Consider the following 21,857-nt stretch of genomic DNA (forward strand, 5'->3'; position numbering starts at 1 on the left):
TAATTTGATTCTCAAAAAATAACATTTTCTAAATTTTTCAGTTCTTAGTATGCATGGCCAACTATTTTTCATTTCAATATATATTCTGAAAGGACAAATGATAATGGATCACTTAAATACCACTTGAATATCAAGCTCATAGAGCTATAAAAGTTTAAAAAATACTACATATAATAAAAATTAGCTTCCATATAATAGTGGGTCAGAAAGATTATTATACTACCACATGCATGATTCAATCTTTTGATTAAAAAAGCACTATACTTAAGAGTTATAAAAAGCTCAGAAAACTGGAAACAGAAATGCAGTCTAGGATAGATTTTCAGACTAATATAGAAGTCTTGGCATGAATAATAAGAGAACTGTGGTTGATCCACAGAACAGTTGGATTATGAACCAGAATATGCAAATCAGGTAACTATTTATGATAATTATTAAAATGTTAACTTGCAAATAAAGCACAAAAAGTAAAATTCTACAGTAGGTTTATTCAAGTACAGTAGAGGACAACGCAGTATAACTAGAAGTATTTGTAGTTTATGGTGTGAATTAAGTATGTTAATACCAAAGCAATAATGCAAACACAGTTTAACTTCATATTTGGTTAGGATAATTGTTCATGTTTTCTTTACACACACACACACACACACACACACACACACGATCTACCTCTGTTTTGATGAAAGTCTCCTTTCTTTACATTTCCAACAGGTTTTGTTAATATGTTCTTATGCATGTACTACAGACTTCTCTCAAATCCCAGACGTAGAAGCTTTCACTCTTTTACCTCTATATCTAATAGTTATGGAGTTGTGATGATTCTTTGCACACAATGCTTCAAAGTTGTTTACATTGTTCACAGGAGCACCTGGGTGGCTTGGTTGGTTAAGCTTTGGACTTTGGCTCTAGTCATGATCTCACAGTTGGTGAGTTCAAGCCCCACATCAGGCACTCCGAGTCAGCAGAGAGCTCCCTTCAGATCTTCTATCCCCCCTCTCCCTCCGCCCCTCCCCTGCTCCCATGCACACACACTCCCTTTCTCTCAAAAAATAAACAAACATTTAAAAATGAATAAATAAATAAAGTTGTTTACATTGTTCTTTATTTGCAAAGCCACCACACTCCTTTCCCTGGTTTCATAACCTAATCCATAGACTGCTACTTCTCAGAAGATTCAATATCTGCTTTCATTTTCTCTCTCAATAGTTCTAAAACAAACTATGAGAATAACCATCACATAAATGTTTATCAAGGTAAGACATGAGTCAAGGGCTCACAATTGTAAATGTATGTATGTATGTGTTTTGTTTCACCTGATTACTAATTCAAATCTAAATTCCCAAAGAATCAAAGGTCCTTATGAAGAGGTCTCCTGTCTTCCACAATCTCCTTTCTATAATCTCAATGTTCCATATTAGCGACGTTGGTTCTAATCATATCCATCACCTCAATTTATACAGTCCTCGAAATCTGTCCTATCTATACTTTGAATTTCTGCTTTATTGATTATGCTCTTTACTGCTTCTAACAGACGTTTCACTTCAGCTATTGAATTTAAATTTCTTATAATTCTTACTCATACCCTTCTTCACCTTTTCCTATATTCTCAGCCAGGATTCTTTTCAGCTGTCTTTTAACTACCATCTTACATACTTTGTTTCAAAAGAATATGCACACATCGCTTCTCGGCCTTTTGGCTAAGATCAAGTGTAAAAGAATATGCACATTTATTGAAAATTTGAAGCATATTTCAATAAAATTTACTTGTTTTTCCTAGATTTGAATCATTTCCACAAATGTGTATTTTCTCTGTCCCCTAAGAACAGCGCCCCCCTTGTTTTGTACTACTGAATATTTTGATTTTTTGACTGTTTACTCATTCTTGAAGTAGTCAGTTCTGCTCTTCCCTAATAAATGGGAGAAGAGGATGGAGGTGGTAAATTAATTTCCCTCACTACCCACATATTTCATTTACATCTTTCAGATCCTAAGAACCTTGGCCAAATTTCTAATATTAGTTGTCACTTGCTTACTATGGCTCTAAAGAAAACGCTCACCTGGCCTCCACTACTTCTCGTCCCTTCGTGACAGCCTCATCGTCTCGTTCATACCTGACTGAAACAGCTCCCAACTAACTGGTGCCTAGTCTTCTAATTTGCTTGGCTCCATCTCAGTTTTGTAATCCATTCTACAACGTGCCAATTATTATTCCCTCATCTCTTGCCATCAACAACAAGAAATCTATGCTCCCCTCAGTCCTAGATAAGCCCCTTCTCAACAGGCTGTGCATTCCTGTCTGCTACCTTCGGCTTCACCACTCCTTATACTTTACATGTTCTCCCCCAGTAAAACCCTAGCCATGTACAGGGTACATTTTAAATGAGATCCTTTTCTCACTAGATTATAAATTGCTTGGACCTTCACTTTACTTCCCTTCTCTCCTTCACTTTAGTATTTCCAGCACCAAACAAACAGAATGAACTCACCTTAATAAAAAGGAATAGATGGAACACTACCACATAGTGCAAGAAACCTACTTTAAAAACTTAAGCTATTTAGGGTAAATAATTTGGTTTCCTTCAAGATACTAACAGATATCATCAAAAATTATATTGAGAAAAAAAGAAACTTTCAAGCAAGCAAAACCAATAATTCTTCCAACAAGTCTAGATCCAGGGTCCAGAAATTACAGCTGTTTTGTTATGGTCTATGAGGTAAGAAAGGTTTTATGCAATGCAAACTGGTGTAGCCATTCTGGAAAACAGTACCGAGTATGGTAGTTCCTCAAAAAGTTAAAAATAGAACTACCCATGATCTAGCAATTTTGCACTACTAGGTATTTACCCAAAGAAAACAAAAATACTAATTCAAAGGGATACATGCACCCCAATGTTTATAGCAGCATCATCTACAATAGCCAAACTACGGAAACAGCCCAAGTGTCCATCCATAGATAAATGGATAAAAAAGATGTGGTGTGTGTGTGTGGGGGGGGGGGTGTATGTATGCACACATACCCACACCCACAATAGAATATTACTCAGCCACAAAAAAAGAAAGGAATCTTGCCATCTGCAACAATGTGGATGGAGCTACAGAGCATTGTGCTAATAAGCGAAATTAAAACAGTCAGAGAAAGACAAATACCATATGATTTCACTCATATGTGGAATTTAAGAAACAAAACAAACAAGCATGGGGAAAAAGAGAGAGGGGCAAACCAAGAAACACACTCTTAACTATAGAGAACAAACTGATGGTTACCAGAAGGGAGGTGGGGGGGATGGGTTAAATAAGTGATGGGGGTTAAGGAGGGTAGTTGTTGCGATGAGCACCAGGTTTTGTATGTAAGTGTTGAATCACCAAATTGTACGCCTGAAACTAATATTACACTGTATGGTAACTAACTGGAATTTTAAAACTTTTAAGAAATTTAAATAAAAAATTTAAAAAAAGAATGCTTTCTGTATTTTCATTTAAAAAAATTGTAAGAAGGATATTTTGTAACATATAATGAAAATTATATGACATTCAAATTTTAGTCATTATAGATAAAATTTTATTGAAAGACAGCCATATCCACTGATTTACGTGTTTTCTGTGGCTAACAACTTTTGTGTTACAAGGACTAAGTTGAGTTGTTGCTATAGACCAGACGGCCCTCAATGCTTACACTATTTACTATCTGGCCATTTACAGAATAAACAAACAAACAAACAAAACTGTCCATTCCTAGTCTAGATCAGTAAAGTAATAAATACCTTGAGCAACCTTACCCCCTGAAAGTAAGGGTACTTACTTTCTTACATGAGGTAAGGAAAAAAAAAAAAAGGCTTTGGTGGCCACAGGAAAGAACTTTTGTTCTCTAATGTCAAAGAGGGAGTTTTTTGTGAAGGGGGAAAAGATTTGAAAGGAGTCATTCTACTGGCTGCAGAAAGCAATGTGCTAAGACCTAAAACTTGATTGTTGACTTTTAAATCATACTTCATGCTCAGAAAAAGAAACTGGCTCACTCCACTCTCCACCCCACAAACATAAACTTACTTTCAATATATTGTACACTTTACAGATGTGGATAAACTGATAACCTAACCTCCCCGCTTTGGCCAACAGAAATATGTATCTCATCTTCCAAATAGATCATATGGTTACATTATCACAACTTGAGAAATATTTGAAGAAACCATGGACCAATAGTTACACTATTGAGAGTAAAAACTCAGTATCAAATGTACCCAAATTCAAATCTTTCTTTGTGGGAGTCATCTTCAAGTGTACACAAGGTAAATGCCAAAGTCAATTAAGCAGGGCAATTCCTGGGGCAACATATTTTTAGCCAATTCCTTCTGGTTGGTCCATTAAGAGATAACATAACTTCAAATCAGAAGGGAGGCGGGGGGAGGGGGGATGAGATGATGTAACTTCAATCAGATAACTTCAAATCAGATGTTATACAGACCTGAGTTGCTTCACAATTGATATAGACAACTGACTGCATTTTCTTTTTATACTTTCCAGATCCTTGCTATCTTTTGTAGCACAAAACTCTGAGGTATCAACACAGTACATATTTCTCACATGGATTGCTTCTTGAGAAATATTTTGGCTCTGCTATAAGCATCCCTATAGCCCACATCAGTGGAAGTACAGGTCCCAGTGAGAATACAAATCAGTACTCTCATATCATGATGAAATGCTACTGCCTTGCCGTAAGCATGTTTGCTAGCTAAAACATCTGAGTCAGTTCATTTAGTAAAAACTTAGTGAGCTTCTCCTATGTGCCTAGGGGAATTCAGGGATGAAACAAAAAACCTCTGCTTTCAAAGAACAAATAATTTAGTTGAGCAAACAGATGAATAAACCAAATATAAGAAATATCTGTACAACAGGCTCCTGAACTCCTAACTACTGTTTAAGTAGTTAAAACAGCCAAAGTGCAAGAAAACTCATCTAAGGCAATGTGCAAACTTTTTTTTTTTTAAATTACCTCATTTCCAATTCTCTCCTCTACTTACTTAGCTTCTCTTTTCCCTAGCTCCAGAAAACAGTTATGAGGATTTTAGATAGTTTGTTGGTTCAGAGGATAATGTAGGTTGGGAGGCTGTGATCTAATACATAAGCTAGTCATCATTTCCTTTAAGGATTTTTTGTTTCTCCTTGGATGAAGTTACATCACTGGACAAGAGATTCCTATAGGAATAATACTGACTTAGTCCCTTTCCTAAGAATTAGAATTTTTTAGGAATTATGTCCTTATTAATTTTTTTTTGTAATCAAAGGAACTAAAGTAGTCCATCTTCAATAGGAATAATTAAGTTACTGAAAAATAACAGGATTGTAAATATTACCGCAAAGAAATTTAAAAGTTTATAATAAAGGGATGCCTGGGTGGCTCAGTCAGTTAAACGTCCAACTCTTGATTCCAGCTCAGGTCATGATCTCACAATTCCTGAGTTTGAGCCTGGCATTGGGCTCTGCATTGAAGGTGCAGAACCTACTTGGGATTCTCCCTCCCTCCCTCTCTTTCTCTCCCTCTCCCCTCCAAATAAACTTGTAAGGAAGACATCTTTAGTAAAAAAACAAAAAACAAAAAACAAAAACAAAAACTTATAATGAAAACCATATGCAGAAGACTGAATTTTAAAACTGAATTTCTGAAAGCCCCGACAATATTTAGTATTTTCTAAAATAAAAAAATAATAATACTAAAAAGAAGATATTCTGTGTTACTCATATTTAAGTATTAATAATGGGTATGACAGGAGTGATTTCCATTTATCCACTCTTGCTTTTTAAAAATCCATCCTTATCTTTCTCCCTTCAAAATCTTAATGACTATAAATACTTTGCTTTGCCACAGATAAAATTCACACTAAATAGTATGTTTTATTGTTATTATTCTAGGCCTGATCCTTCATCCAGTTGTTCAGTGCCATTCTGATTTTATGATGCTGACTCCAAAATCCACCTAGTTAGGGTCCAGCTTCTGCCAGCCCTTCTTAGCCAATCAGTTTCTTCCCTGCCGACACTGAAGGCACAGTTACATGGTCCCTGTTCAATCTAGGTTTCATTACAAACACGCTGTATGCCTTCTGCACTGCCTCCTCCTCTGGGACACAGGTGGCCAACATGGTATAGATCCAGAAAGTTACTACTACTAAAGACTACAGAATCATTAATAATTAGCAAAGTTTTAAGAATACTTATACATTTTCTTTAGAATATACTAATAATCTTTACCTAAAATCAATAATTATTACATAAGTGTCAATTTGATTAATTTCTTTTGAAGTTAATACCAAGAAGTACTTTCATAGAAATGGGTCCTTTTTCTTTCATTAAAGGATGAGAATTATGCATCTGTAGTGTTAAACCTTTTGTCCTGGTCAGGAACTCAAGGCTCTATCTCTAGGGTATTTCATTCACTTCATTACAAATAATCATTTAGTGTTTGTATCCTGGTGCTGGGGATCCAGAAGTGTGCAAAACAGACAAGAGACCTGATACTTGTCCAAAATTTTCTTTTTCAAAAAATTATTTCTCCCCTTTCCATATAATTTTATTTCTAAGTAATCAGACATTTTGGCATGTAAGACTGTTTTATTCCTAAGATAACCCAGAAAAGGTACCTATAGCCAATATTCATTTCTGAGTTTTCTTGGAAATTATAAAATTCTCATTTTCAAGAGAATTTGTAGAGGAATATTTGCCATGAAGTCTTTTAAAAACAACTTTGCAAGTTTAAGAGTGCAATGTCCAGTTTGAAATGATTAGAATTCTGAAACCAGCCAATTAAGTATTTAAAAATGTATTCCCAAAGATGACTTGGTTAACCAATACCGGATCCCCATAACATGAAATTCTGATGTGTAACCATGCGGTCATATTTAAGGGTGAGGTTAACAGCGTCTGATGCTGAGCTCAGTCTGAAACGTGTATACACAAACACGTATCTTTATCTAGAAGTCTTTGTTCCCTACAATGGCAATTAGCATGAACTCATCACAGAGTTTCTAGGCCATTAAGACAGGAAACTCCCCTTGCTGCCCTTATTGACCCACAACATAGTCTTTAGTCTTCCAGAAAACTGCCTTCTCCAGTTCTCTAGGACTCTCTTGCTAGCTTGGACTAGCCTGGTACTCAGTATTTTTGCTGCGTTTCTCAGTGGCATAGTTGTAGGCATTTGGGGCAAAATATTTCTTCCTTATGTGAAACTGTTTAGGGCAGTAACAAGCATTTTAGCACTTACCCACTAAATGCCAGTGAAGTTTCCTAGCTACCATGACAACCCTTACACACACACACACACACACACACACACACACACACACACACACCCTTCCCTTCTCTGTTTCCAAATGCTTGGGGGTGGGGGGAGGAAGAGGCAAGGGGGAATGGAGTACCATTCCCAACTGATTTACTATAACATGTACTTTGTGGACCTTGGACCTAAATCCCTTATAACTTAACAACTGATTTGCATGGTTTTTCTTACTTTCAGATTCTGAACTCTGTATCCCCTAACTCAATCTACTTTTTCCAATAGTTCTTTCTTCTACACTATAGAAAATCCTGCCCTCACCTCTAACTCAATTTCACTGTATTAAGGTGAATACAGAAACCAAGTCAAGAAAAAATAACGTTGGAAGGGAGGTACACATTTTGAATAGAATGCACAAAATAAATGAAGTGCCAAAATGCAAAGGATTAATGCAAAAGGCCTACAGGAAAGAATATCCAAAGTTCTGAGGCACCTAGCAACAAGACAATTGCAGATGGCAATTCAGCCAAGCTGGATTAAGCAAATGGTCATTTGGTCACACTTGAGGAGTCTAACACCCACTGAGGGTTAGAACGAAGGGTTATTAACTCTCATCCCGCTGTCTTCACTGGACTTGCAGAACAGATTGGCAGCTCCTACGTTAGGACCTTTGCACTTGCTATTTCCTCAGCTTGGATGGCATTTGCCTCCAATATTCCTCATTCCTTCATCTCCTCTAAGTCTTCGCTCAAAAAAAGACTTTTCCTCATTAGATCTACCTTGCTATTTAATTCTGCAGCCTCCTGACTCATACATACACTGTCAATGCCCTTAAACTACAATGTTCATTTTTTTCCAAAGCAATTATCATTTTCTAAAACCCTATTTATCTTAATTCTTTATTATGCTTGTTATTTACTATCTCCTTCTTCTAGAAGACAAGCTCCATGAGGGTAAAGATCCTTGTTTTGTTCACTGATGTATCCCAAGCATCTAGAACATGGCTGCAGAATTCAGAAAGCCCGATGTTTGTATCAACAATGGTCTGTAGAATGATGGATGTAGGCTGTAGAGAATTCAGTCACATCTCACCAAACCAAAATATGATTCCTTTGAAACCAAAAGCTCTTTCATGGAATTAAGCTAATGTTGCTTCTTATTCACTTGTTTATTACTAGAGGGAGACAGGAAAGCTCTTCCCTTACAGACGTGGGCACTAAATGATCCCATAATGTCTTTAGTTAGCAAAATCTCTGAACCCTCCACAGCAATAATGCTTATGACTCTGCACCAGGAAATCGAAAGCCACATTTCTCCTTCCATTTACCTGAAATGACTTGAGCCTAAAGGAAGGAATTAATAGTTCCCAAAGTCATCTAGTGATTAAGAAGCATGGGCACAAAACCTGAGGCTCCCGATATCTGATTATTGTTTAAGCATGTGCCTTCTAATACAGTTCCACAATTGTTTATGAGTATTGACTTGGAAGGGCCAGAAAAAGCATAGGTATCAAGAACTGAAAGAGTATTTTAAAAAGATACAATTTATTTTTTTGTATTTTTTAAATGTTTATTTATTTTTGAGATAGAGCGAGCGAGCCAAAGAGAGAGAGAGAGAGAGAGAGAGAGAGAGAGAGAGAGAATATGTGAGCAGGGGAGGGGCAGAGAGAGGGAGACACAGAATTCGAAGCTGGCTCCAGGCTCAAAGCCTCAAAGCTGTAGGCAAAGAGCTGGACGTGGGGCTTGAACTCATGAACCGTGAGATCATGACCTGAGCCTAAGTCTGATGCTTAACCAACTGAACCATCCAGGTGCCCCAAAAGACACATTTTCCTTGAAGACTATCAGAGTAGCAGTATGAAATGAATGAAGAAACAAATTTAATTTTAGGAGCTAAATACAGAAAGAGTATATTTAGAGAGTCAAAGTTAACTGCTAGGTCACATCTTTATCTTCAAAAACTGTAGATCATTTTGCAATGTAAAAACAAGAGATTTCCTGAAGACTGTTCCCCCATTTCTAGCCCCAGATGCACAGCCACTCGTTCGCATGTTCCACCATTTATTGTATGTGAGGGCCATCCAGCCTGCAGACAATTCAATTAATCTTACAAGTGACATACAAAAAAAACCAACAACAACAACAACAAAAAAAACAGATGTGGCATTAAGATTTACAAAGTTATTGAAACTTTTTAACAAGTAAAACGCATCTTTACTTAGCTACACCAGAATGAGGAATAAAGGGGTTTACATATGTTCCAATTCTAAACCTATCAATCAAACCCATGTTATTCCTTTGGGAGCTTATTTACATGCATATTTATCAGCCTCACATGCTAATTCCCTGCTGTTTTATGCCTGCGAGGCATGTTTATGAGTCATAATTGTTGATCTCATTTGATGTATTTCACTGAAGGAAGACATTATTCAGTTATGTGGCCTAATGTCAATGAGTTACGATGACCTGATCTTCCAAATGCAACTTGCTCTTTAATTTTTATTAGGACATAACTTACTGTACAGAAAAAGAAGTATACTGAAATAAAAGAATCAATGTTTTATATTAAAAATTTTAGTTAATCACTTTATTTTGGTTCCACCTTACCCTTCACAATCAATCTGAAATGTAGCTATAAAAATCGCATCCCCCTCCAGTCAAGTATCTCCCCACACTTTGAACTGAGCCCTAGCTTCATAATTTGCCACATTAGTCAAAAACTTTCAGGACCCTCCTCCAGTTTATACTAAAACAATTTTATTCATTTACTCCATTATCACATTTCTTTACTATCATTTTATTTTTCCCCTCAATCACGATTCAGTGACTTCTTTGTACTACAAAACTTGACTATTCAAAACTATTTTCTTCAACTCAAAATGTTACTATAGGCAGAAAGTCTGCCTAACATAGAGTAATTGGGTAATGAGTAACTGTTTCTGCATTCTTTCAATCCCTTAGAAAATATTAAGTATGGGGCGCCTGGGTGGCTCAGTCTGTTAAGCATCCGACTTCAGCTCAGGTCATGATCTCTTGGTTTGTGAGTTCAAGCCCTGTGTCGGGTTCTGTGCTGACAGCTCAGAGCCTGGAGCCTGCTTCAGATTCTGTGTCTCCCCATCTCTCAGGCCCTCCCATGCTCATGCTCACGCTCTGTCTCTGAATAATAAATAAACGTTAAAAAAATAAAAAAAAAAGAAATACCAACTATATTACTAATCAAAAGTAAAGTAAAAACACTACATGTAACATATAGCAGAATACAATTTAGTGGTGGCATTAAGGGATAACATGTGCTAAGATGTTTTGTTATTAAGAAACAGAAATGGAATATATTGCAGTGTACTTTTATCTCTGCAGATAATTCTAAACTGGTATTGCAGCAAGGTGCTTTACATGGAATATGACTTAAAGGATATATAAGTATGTAATAGTATCACAAGGGCTTCTACACTAACAGGAGAAATCTGACTTAAAAATAAAATAAATTTTTGTAACATGGACTTGTGTGAGAAAGACAGCTTATCATTTTTGCAGTGTGACTATTTCATACTACTGACATATCATTGCAAGGGTTACCTAACTGAATTCAATGGGCACCATAACTCAGAGGGAACAGGAGAACATGAAGCCTACCTCCCCCCTTCTAGGTGATCATACTACCCAAGTGACAACTAAATCAAACTGTAGTCCATAAGATTAAGTATTAGAAGAGACGTATGTTTAGTACATAAATTACATAAAAATTACAAATAATTCTATTCTCACAGTGCCCTGGAAAAGTGTTTTAATAGCAGGACTAAAATATTAGAATGCAATGAAATGTTATCAGTGTTAATATTCTTGTCCTCTTATGCTCGAATAGTGATTTAAAAAAGTTTGGCTAAGCAATAAGCTAAAAAAAAAAAAAAACTAAACAGACATTACAGGAAGAATCAAAAGTATTTAAAAAAATGGAAGAATCTACTTTGCTTTCCTCATTCCTAGCATTTCCAAAATATCTAGGAAAAGGACACAAATAATAGTACTATACAAATAGCCTTTTTTAAAAACATGACAATAAGATGATATCAAGTATATGTATTCATAATATCATTTGATTATAAAATGTTATTTACTGCATTGTAACTTACTTGTGTTAACCAAATTCCCTATTTTTTTTTTACATTTTTTTAACTTTTATTCAGTTTTGAGAGACAGAGCGCCAATGGGGAGGAGCAGAGAGAGAGACACAGAATCCGAACCAGGCTCCAGTCTCTGAGCTGTCAGGACAGAGCCCGATGTGGAGCTTGAACTCACGAACAGCGAGATCATGACCTGAACCGTAGTGAGACACTTAATCGACTGAGCCACCCAGGTGCCCCTCCTTTTTTTTTTATTTTTATTATTTTTATTTTTTTCCAATATATGAAGTTTATTGTCAAACTGGTTTCCATACAACACCCAGTGCTCATCCCAAAAGGTGCCCTCCTCAATACCCATCACCCACCCTCCCCTCCCTCCCACCCCCCATCAACCCTCAGTTTGTTCTCAGTTTTTAACAGTCTCTTATGCTTTGGCTCTCTCCCACTCTAACCTCTTTTTTTTTTTTTTTCCTTCACCTCCCCCATGGGTTTCTGTTAAGTTTCTCAGGAGCCACATAAGAGTGAAACCATATGGTATCTGTCTTTCTCTGTATGGCTTATTTCACTTAGCATTAACACTCTCCAGTTCCATCCACGTTGCTACAAAGGGCCATATTTCATTCTTTCTCATTGCCACGTAGTGCTCCATTGTGTATATAAACCACAATTTTTTTTATCCATTCATCAGTTGATGGACATTTAGGCTCTTTCCATAATTTGGCTATTGTTGAGAGTGCTGCTATAAACATTGGGGTACAAGTGCCCCTATGCATCAGTACTCCTGTATCCCTTGGGGAAATTCCTAGCAGTGCTATTGCTGGGTCATAGGGTAGGTCTATTTTTAATTTTTTGAGGAACCTCCACACTGTTTTCCAGGGTGGATGCACCAATTTGCATTCCCACCAACAGTGCAAAAGGGTTCCCGTTTCTCCACATCCTCTCCAGCATCTATAGTCTCCTGATTTGTTCATTTTGGCCACTCTGACTGGCGTGCGGTGATATCTGAGTGTGGTTTTGTTTTGTATTTCCCTGATGAGGAGCGATGTTGAGCATCTTTTCATGTGCCTGTTGGCCATCCGGATGTCTTCTTTAGAGAAGTGTCTATTCATGTTTTCTGCCCATTTCTTCACTGGGTTATTTGTTTTTCGGGTGTGGAGTTTGGTGAGCTCTTTATAGATTTTGGATACTAGCCCTTTGTCCGATATGTCATTTGCGAATATCTTTTCCCATTCCGTTGGTTGCCTTTTAGTTTTGTTGGTTGTTTCCTTTGCTGTGCAGAAGCTTTTTATCTTCATAAGGTCCCAGTAATTCACTTTTGCTTTTAATTCCCTTGCCTTTGGGGATGTGTCAAGTAAGAAATTGCTATGGCTGAGGTCAGAGAGGTCGTTTCCTGCTTTCTCCTCTAGGGTTTTGATGGTTTCCTGTCTCACATTCAGGTCCTTTATCCATTTTGAGTTTATTTTTGTGAATGGTGTGAGAAAGTGGTCTAGTTTCAACCTTCTGCATGTTTCTGTCCAGTTCTCCCAGCACCATTTGTTAAAGAGACTATCTTTTTTCCATTGGATGTTCTTTCCTGCTTTGTCAAAGATGAGTTGGCCATACGTTTGTGGGTCTAGTTCTGGGGTTTCTATTCTATTCCATTGGTCTATGTGTCTGTTTTTGTGCCAATACCATGCTGTCTTGATGATGACAGCTTTATAGTAGAGGCTAAAGTCTGGGATTGTGATGCCTCCTGCTTTGGTCTTCTTCTTCAAAATTACTTTGGCTATTCGGGGCCTTTTGTGGTTCCATATGAATTTAGGATTGCTTGTTCTAGTTTTGAGAAGAATGCTGGTGCAATTTTGATTGGGATTGCATTGAATGTGTAGATAGCTTTGGGTAGTATTGACATTTTGACAATATTTATTCTTCCAATCCATGAGCAGGGAATGTCTTTCTATTTCTTTATATCTTCTTCAATTACCTTCATAAGCTTTCTATAGTTTTCAGCATACAGATCTTGTACATCTTTGGTTAGATTCATTCGTAGGTATTTTATGGTTCTTGGTGCAATTGTGAATGGGATCAGTTTCTTTGTCTTTCTGTTGCTTCATTGTTAGTGTATAAGAATGCAACTGATTTCTGTACATTGATTTTGTATCCTGCAACTTTGCTGAATTCCTGTATCAGTTCTAGCAGACTTCTGGTGGAGTCTATCGGATTTTCCATGTATAATATCATGTTATCTGCAAAAAGTGAAAGCTTAACTTCATCTTTGCCAATTCTGATGCCTTTGATTTCCTTTTGTTGTCTGATTGCTGATGCTAGAACTTCCAGCACTATGTTAAACAACAGCAGTGAGAGTGGACATCCCTGTCGTGTTCCTGATCTCAGGGAAAAAGCTCTGTTTTTCCCCATTGAGGATGATGTTAGCTGTGGGCTTTTCATAAATGGCTTTTATGATCTTTAAGTATGTTCCTTCTATCCTAACTTTCTCGAGGGTTTTTATTAAGAAATGTTGCTGAATTTTGTCAAATGCTTTTTCTGCATCAATTGACAGGATCATATGGTTCTTATCTTTTCTTTTATTAATGTGATGTATCACATTGATTGATTTGCGAATGTTGAACCAGCCCTGCATCCCAGGAATGAATCCCACTTGATCCTGGTGAATAATTCTTTTTATATGCTGTTGAATTTGATTTGCTAGTATCTTATTGAGAATTTTTGCATCCATATTCATCAGGGATATTGGCCTGTAGTTCTCTTTTTTTACTGGGTCTCTGTCTGGTTTAGGAATCAAAGTAATACTGGCTTCATAGAATGAGTCTGGAAGTTTTCCTTCCCTTTCTATTTCTTGGAATAGCTTGAGAAGGATAGGTATTATCTCTGCTTTAAACGTCTGGTAGAACTCCCTGGGAAGCCATCTGGTCCTGGACTCTTCTTTGTTGGGAGATTTTTGATGATTGATTCAATTTCTTCGCTGGTTATGGGTCTGTTCAAGCTTTCTATTTCCTCCTGATTGAGTTTTGGAAGCATGTGGGTGTTTAGGAATTTGTCCATTTCTTCCAGGTTGTCCAGTTTGTTGGCATATAATTTTTCATAGTATTCCCTGATAATTGTTTGTATCTCTGAGGGATTGGTTGTAATAATTCCATTTTCATTTATGATTTTATCTATTTAGGTCATCTCCCTTTTCTTTTTGAGAAGCCTGGCTAGAGGTTTATCAATTTTGTTTATTTTTTCAAAAAACCAACTCTTGGTTTCGTTGGTCTGCTCTACAGTTTTTTGAGATTCTGTATTGCTTATTTCTGCTCTGATCTTTATTATTTCTTTTCTTCTGCTGGGATTAGGCTGTCTTTGCTGTTCTGCTTCTGTTTCCTTTAGGTGTGCTGTTAGATTTTGTATTTGAGATTTTTCTTGTTTCTTGAGATAGGCCTGGATTGCAATGTATTTTCCTCTCAGGACTGCCTTCGCTGCGTCCCAAAGCATTTGGATTGTTGTATTTTCATTTTCATTTGTTTCCATATATTTTTTAATTTCTTCTCTAATTGCCTGGTTGACCCATTCATTCTTTAGTAGGGTGTTCTTTAACCTCCATGCTTTTGGAGGTTTTCCAGACTTTTTCCTGTGGTTGATTTCAAGCTTCATAGCATTGTGCTCTGAAAGTATGCATGGAAGGATTTCAATTCTTGTATACTTATGAAGGGCTGTTTTGTAACCCAGTATGTGATCTATCTTGGAGAATGTTCCATGTGCACTCGAGAAGAAAGTATATTCTGTTGCTTTGGGATGCAGAGTTCTATATATATCTGTCAAGTCCATATGATCCAATGTATCATTCAAAGCCCTTGTTTCTTTATTGACTGTGTGTCTAGATGATCTATCCATTTCTGTAAGTGCAGTGTTAAAGTCCCCTGCAATTACCACATTCTTATCAATAAGGTTGCTTATGTTTGTGAGTAATTGTTTTATATATTTGGGGGCTCCCGTATTCGGTGCATAGACATTTATAATTGTTAGCTCTTCCTGATGGATAGACCCTGTGATTATTATATAATGCTCTTCTTCATCTCTTGTTACAGCCTTTAATTTAAAGTCTATCCATCAGGTCTATCCTTGTTTTTAAAAACAAAAAAAAGTTCGTTTTTTTTCGAGAGATGGAGAGGGAGCATGTGCAGGCAGGTGAGTGGGGGAGGGGCAGAGAGAGAATCCCAAGCAGGCTCCATGACGTCAGGACAGAGCCTGATGCAGGGTTCAATTGCAGGAACCTGTGATCATGACCTGAGCCAAAATCAAGAGTCAGACACTTAACGGAGCCACCCAGGTGCCCCTTAATTGATTTCCTTTCTATCACAGAGATAAAACCAACCAAATTACACATTTGCTGTAGCAGAAGGTCAAAACATTATCACATAAAATAAAAATGTATCTTTTAAAATACCTTAAATAAATGACAAACCACACTAATAGGATACACTAAATACATGGTGATGCCAGTTCTAGGACGTTTTTCATCGCTCTTATTGTTATGTAATTATAAAACATTAAAATTCAACACTAATCTAGTATGTTATTTAAATACACTGAGGTTTTATGAAGGAGAGGAGATTTTTTTAATTGGACACTTTCTTTAGGTGTTCACACAAACGAACAAGAGCCTTTTCTGCTTTCTACCCTCTCAAGGAGGCCTTTCATGCTACCCTATTTAAAACTGTAACACTGTTCATCTATTTCCTACTCTTCTTCCATGCTTCAATTTTCTCCTTAGCCCTTATCAATATCAAACATGAAATAAGTTGTATTTATTAATTTTGTTTATTGTCTTTTACTACAATTGAAAACTTAAGAGTAGAGATTATTGTGTTTTGTTCATTCCAGTATTCCAACATTTATAACACAGTTTGGCCTAGAGTAGGCACTCATAAATAGGTACTGAATTAAGGAATCAATAACTATTAAAGCATACAATGAATATCTGAGGACAAATGAGATAAAACAATTTTTTTACATTAACAACTAAACCAGAATATTTATGAGAGCTAGCACTGAATGTCTCATAGCCCTATTAAATTCTAAATACTAATATTATATTAATGTCATCAAAATGTGTGGCTAAGTTACCAGAGTACCTTAACCTACCCATTCAGTCATCTTAGCTGAGCTGTCCAATCCTTAAAATACAATGGAGAAAAATATATCACCAACTATTAATCCTATAAAGAGATAAACTTTGACTTGCCTGTCCCCCTGAATTATTTCACCTAAAATGTACAGAAAACAAACTGGTTAACATTCTAAAGTATCAATAGGTTGAAAGTATATTTGAATCCTTAGAGATTAAATAAAAGAACAATTACTGATCTTAAGCAATTTCATGTCCCTAATCCACTATTTACAAAAATGTGTGATTTTCATAGAGGATTAAGAAATTTAGCACATTAATATAAACATATGAGGGGTGCCTGGGTGGCTCAGTCAGTTAAGCCTCCGACTTCGGCTCAGGTCATGATCTCAGTTTGTGGGTTTGAGCCTCACGTCGAGCTCTGTGCTGACAGCTCGGAGCCTGGAGCCTGCTTCAGATTCTGTGTCTCCTCCTCTCTCTGCCCCTCCCCCACTTGTGCTCTCTGCCTCTCAAAAATAAATGTAAAAAAAAAAAATTAAAAAAAATAAATATAAACATATGAATTCGTACACAAATTTATAACACTAATTATTCCCTGAATATGCCAACATTCATTCTTTATATATTTAATTGTATTTTTCAAACTTAAAATAAAGGTAAAGATAAGTGTGCAGAGTATAAAATACTAAGCTCTGGCATACTACTTGCAAATGGTAGAAAAAGGTTTTTGAACTTTTCTTGTACTTCTGCAAAGAATAAAATTTGGAGGTGGTTCTGTGGCTCAACATACTTAATTTTCTTCTCTTCTGTTACGATAACAACTGTTCTGGGCATGAGTCAGTAAATCAAATTTGATGAGAATTTAGCTGTATATAAGGTGGAAATGCCCACTGATAAACAGATTTGTAGCTTTTCCTACGTAATAAAACTTTTTTTTCATTTAAAGAGTAAACAAAAGCACAGTTTTTGTAAATAACACAAAATGAATGTGCATCCAAATCCTCTCTTATAATTCTTTATTTTACTCTCTTAAAAAAGTTTTGCTTTTTACCTGTTTATGATACATTCTGGATCAAACATGCATATATTCCAAGAGGGGGAAGATTCACAAACTTCACTTTTACACTTTCAAATATGAGGTTTTAATCTAAAAGGATTTACTTAACAATGATAAAGTGAAATAAAATTCAATGATACTCAAAGAAACGTTAAAATAGGAAAGAAACACTTATAATCTACTAAATGTATACGTAGTCAAAGTCAGTAATTGGTAAAAATTGCTTTTATGTAATATATCATTTGAGAATATAGGATAGAGTTACAGTTTTTCTGGAATATTAACTACTTATGTATCAAAACAGATTTTTTTTTAATGTTTCTTCATTTTTGAGAAAGAGTGCATGAGCAGGGGAGGGGCAGAGAGAGGGAGACAGAATCCGAAGTAGGCTGCAACACTGTCAGTGCAAAGCCCTATAAGGGGCTGGAATACACAAACCATGAGATCATGACCTGACCTGAGTAGGACGCTCAACCGACTGAGCCACTCAAGTGCCCCTCAAAACAGATAGTTGTAACACTTACTGAGATAAAAAGCCCTATCATAATCTGAGATTATTTATATTGGTCATAAGAGAAGTTTCATCTTATCTTTCCCTTTGGGCAAAATGGGAAACCATATCCTAATTCCTAATTCATTAAAAAAGTGAATGTCTTAGTCCATTTAGGCTGCTGTAACAAAAATACCATAGACCCGGTAGTTTAACTAACAAATATTGATTTGTCACAACTCAGGAGGCTGGGAAATCCAAAATGAAGTTGGTGAAAGATTCAGTGTCTGGTGACAGCCAGCTAGTTTCCTGTTTCATAAATGGCTGTTCTTCTTTCTGTGTCCTTACATGGTAGAAAGAGGGGGAGAAAGTTCTTTGGGGTCCCTTTTATAAAGGTACTAATCCCATTCGTGAGGGCTCCACCCTTGTGACCAAAGCACCTCCTAGCTCCATCACATTTGGGATCAGGATTTCAATTCATGAATTTTAGAGGAAACAAATACTCAGTCCATAATAGTAAACATGACATAACTTTTTATAATTAACCCTTTTTATGCTAAGTATGGGCAACATAATCAATATTTGAAAGGCGGAATAAATTTGTTATTTGTAAGGAAGAAAATCTGGAAGGTTGTGAAAGGAAAAGAAATGAAGAGTACTACACAGTAAACACAGAAATATAAAGAACTACTACTCCAACCTTCAGAACACATAACAGATACAGCTTCAGGTGAGAAAGGACTTTATATTCAACCAGTTATCCACATGTTCATGTATTTTGATGCATCACTGACAGTGAAAGCAAAACATAGCAAAGGAGAGGAAAATCACAGGGTTTCAGAGAGAAGATTTATTAAACTGGAAGGTTAATGGGTAAGGACACAGTAAGACTTTTTTAAATATTGCCAAAATGATTGCCAGTAGGATTATACCAATTTATATTGCCACTTAAAAGCATATGAAAATGTCTATCTCTCTGGACCTCAACCAGTGTCCAGTTTTATTATTTATTTAATATTTGACAATATAGCAGAAAAGAATAAACTTGTTTTGATGTCACTCCAAAGATGAAAAATTAGGTCATGAATATATAATTATTAAAAATCTAAAGTACTTTTTCGGAATATTTATGTTGTTTGGGCCATTTGGCTACTGTGTTCATCTTTCTTACAAATTTGTCTCAATCCTCAAACAGCAAGGCTATCAATTTCTTATTTACCAGCTCCAACTGTTAGAGTGTCTTAGGGTTCCACCTCGCCCCCCCCCCACCATTTACATGTTCTCATATCCAATACCTCTTGTGTTGACATGTCTCAAATCCGTATCTCAAGACTCTGTGTTGCCAAAATTTCTGACTCACATATCTATCTGTTCAGTGAACATCTCCACACGAACGGCTATCAGACATGTCAAATGTTGGGACATGGGACAAATACCTCAATTTCTCTTCCCTCCTCACGTTATCTCCAAATTTAATTTTCCCTCAGTTTCCAACATTTTAAAAAATATCACCTATCTAGTCATTTACCCAAGGCAAAAATCTAGGAATCTTCCTGGATTCCTCTCTTCTACTCACTGCCATCAATTTATCAAGAAGTACTCTTGTCTGCTTATCTTGAAAATAGATCCCTGTTTAATTCTCTTCATGTCCACTACTACCATCCCCAATGCAAATCCACCATCACCTCTCTCCTGAAGACAGCATTACCTCCTAACTGATCTCCCTGCTTCCACTCCTGCCTGTAATCTACAAAAGAGCAGAATGATATATTAAAAATGTGAAACACAGGCACGTGGGTGATTCAGTCAGTTAAGCATCCGGCTCTTGATTCCAGATCAGGTCATGATCTCAGTTTGTGAATTTGAGCCCCATGCAGGGCTCTGCATTGTCAGTGCGGACTCCACCTCTCTCTCTCTCTCTCTCTCTCTCTCTCTCTCTCTCTCTCTCTCTCAATAAATAACTTTTAAAAAAAATGTGAAACACAATCCCTAATAAAATCCGAGCATGATTATTTGAGGATATAGAAAACTGATTCTAAAATTTATATGGAATGGCAAAGGCACTAGGATAACCACAACAATTTTGAAAAGGAAGATTAAAGTTGGAGGAATCACAGTGCCTGATTTACACTTCACTAGATAGCACCATTTCTCATCTTTTTCTTTTCTTTTTTTTTTTTTTACATTACACTTCCCAAAGGAAACTTCTCAGACATTTTTTCCTAATTCCTCTCCATCCATGAAATTTTAGTGCCATTACCATAGTATATACCTGTTATATATGGTGGCCCTTTGCAGAACCACAGCCATTGTAATGTCTAAAGCCTTTTTCAACCCCTAAGAAGACACTTTTGACCCCTTGGGGGCAATATCACCCCCACTCAGAATGCAAGCTACATAGCAACAATAATCAAGGCAGACAGTACTGGTGAATGGACAGACCTGTTAGCCAATGGAACAGAAGAGCCTAGAAATAGTCTAACAGCAATAGGAGCAACTGATTTTGACAAAGGCACACAAGCACTTCAAGAACAGCCTTTTCAACAAATGGCACTGGAACAATTAGACATTCACAGGCAAAAGAAGAAAATTTGATCTACATCTCACGTCTTACACAAAAATAAAATTAAATAGGATCAGGAAACTAAAAAGCAAACATAAAACTATAAAACTTAAGAAAACACCAGGGCACCTGGGTGGCTCAATCGGTTGAGCACCCGACTTCAGCTCAGGTCGTGATCTCACGGCCCGTGAGTTTGAACCCCACATCGGGCTCTGTGCTGACAGCTCAGAGCCTGGAGCCTGCTTCAGATTCTGTGTCTCCCTCTCTCTCTGCCCCTCCCCTGCTCACACTCTGTCTCTCTCTGTCAAAAATAAAGAAACATTAAAAAATTTTTTAAACAATAAATAAAAAGTTAAAAAAAAGAAAATATCAGAGAAAATCTTCATGACCTAGGGTTAGGTGAAGAATTATTTGACAACTCTGAGTTCTTATACATATGACACCAAAGACACAATTCTTGAATATAAATAATAAACTGCTCTTCAAAAGACTGTTAAGTAATGAAAAGACAAGTTCACAACCAGGAGAAAATTGCAGGTCACATGTCTGATAAAGCACCTCTATCTAGAATATATAAAGAATTCTGCAAACTCAACAATAAACTCAACAAGTAACCTGAACAGATATTCACCAAAGAGAAAATATAGATGGCAAATGTGCACATAAAAAATGTTCAGCATCATTAGCCATTAGGGAAATGCAAATTAAAACCACAATCAGAATGACTAAAAAATCGTGACAACATCAAAAACCTGGGGAGGATGCTGAGCAACTGGACGAATTACACACTACTAATGGAAATGCAAAATGATGCAAATACTGGAAAACCACTAAACATACACTTACCATATGACCCACCAACTGCACCCCTGAAGAGCTAGCCTAGAAAAATGAAAACTTACATACACGCAAAAACTTGTATACCAATGCTCATTGTAGCTTTATTTGTAACTGCCCAAATCTGTAAATAACCCAAATGTCTTTCAATAAGGTACATGGAGAAACAAACCGCAGTACATCCACACAACAGAATTTTACTCAGCAATGAAAAAGAACAAACTACTGCAACATCTAACAACTGACACAGATCTCAAGATCATTTTGTGGAATCAAAAAAGCCAACAGAAAGCATCAAATGCCGTATGATTTCATTTATATAACATTCTTGAAGTGCCAAAATTTTAATGATGGAGGACAGATCAATGACTACCAGGGGTTAAAGTTGGGAGGAGAATGTGACTATTACAGGATAATATGATGGA

General features: G+C 36.5%; 1 protein-coding gene and 1 pseudogene across 10 annotated transcripts in view; one reads left to right on the forward strand and one right to left on the reverse strand.

The window, feature by feature from the left end:
* Window positions 1–21,857, reverse strand: part of TBC1D5 (TBC1 domain family member 5) — a 545,542-nt gene that overhangs the window by 291,503 nt on the left and 232,182 nt on the right. The gene's annotated exons all lie outside the window — the stretch shown is intronic.
* On the forward strand, window positions 1,678–1,789 carry LOC123380212 (annotated as a pseudogene).

The sequence above is a fragment of the Felis catus genome, chromosome C2 (assembly GCF_018350175.1).
Source record: "Felis catus isolate Fca126 chromosome C2, F.catus_Fca126_mat1.0, whole genome shotgun sequence".
Classification (NCBI taxonomy): domain Eukaryota; kingdom Metazoa; phylum Chordata; class Mammalia; order Carnivora; family Felidae; genus Felis; species Felis catus.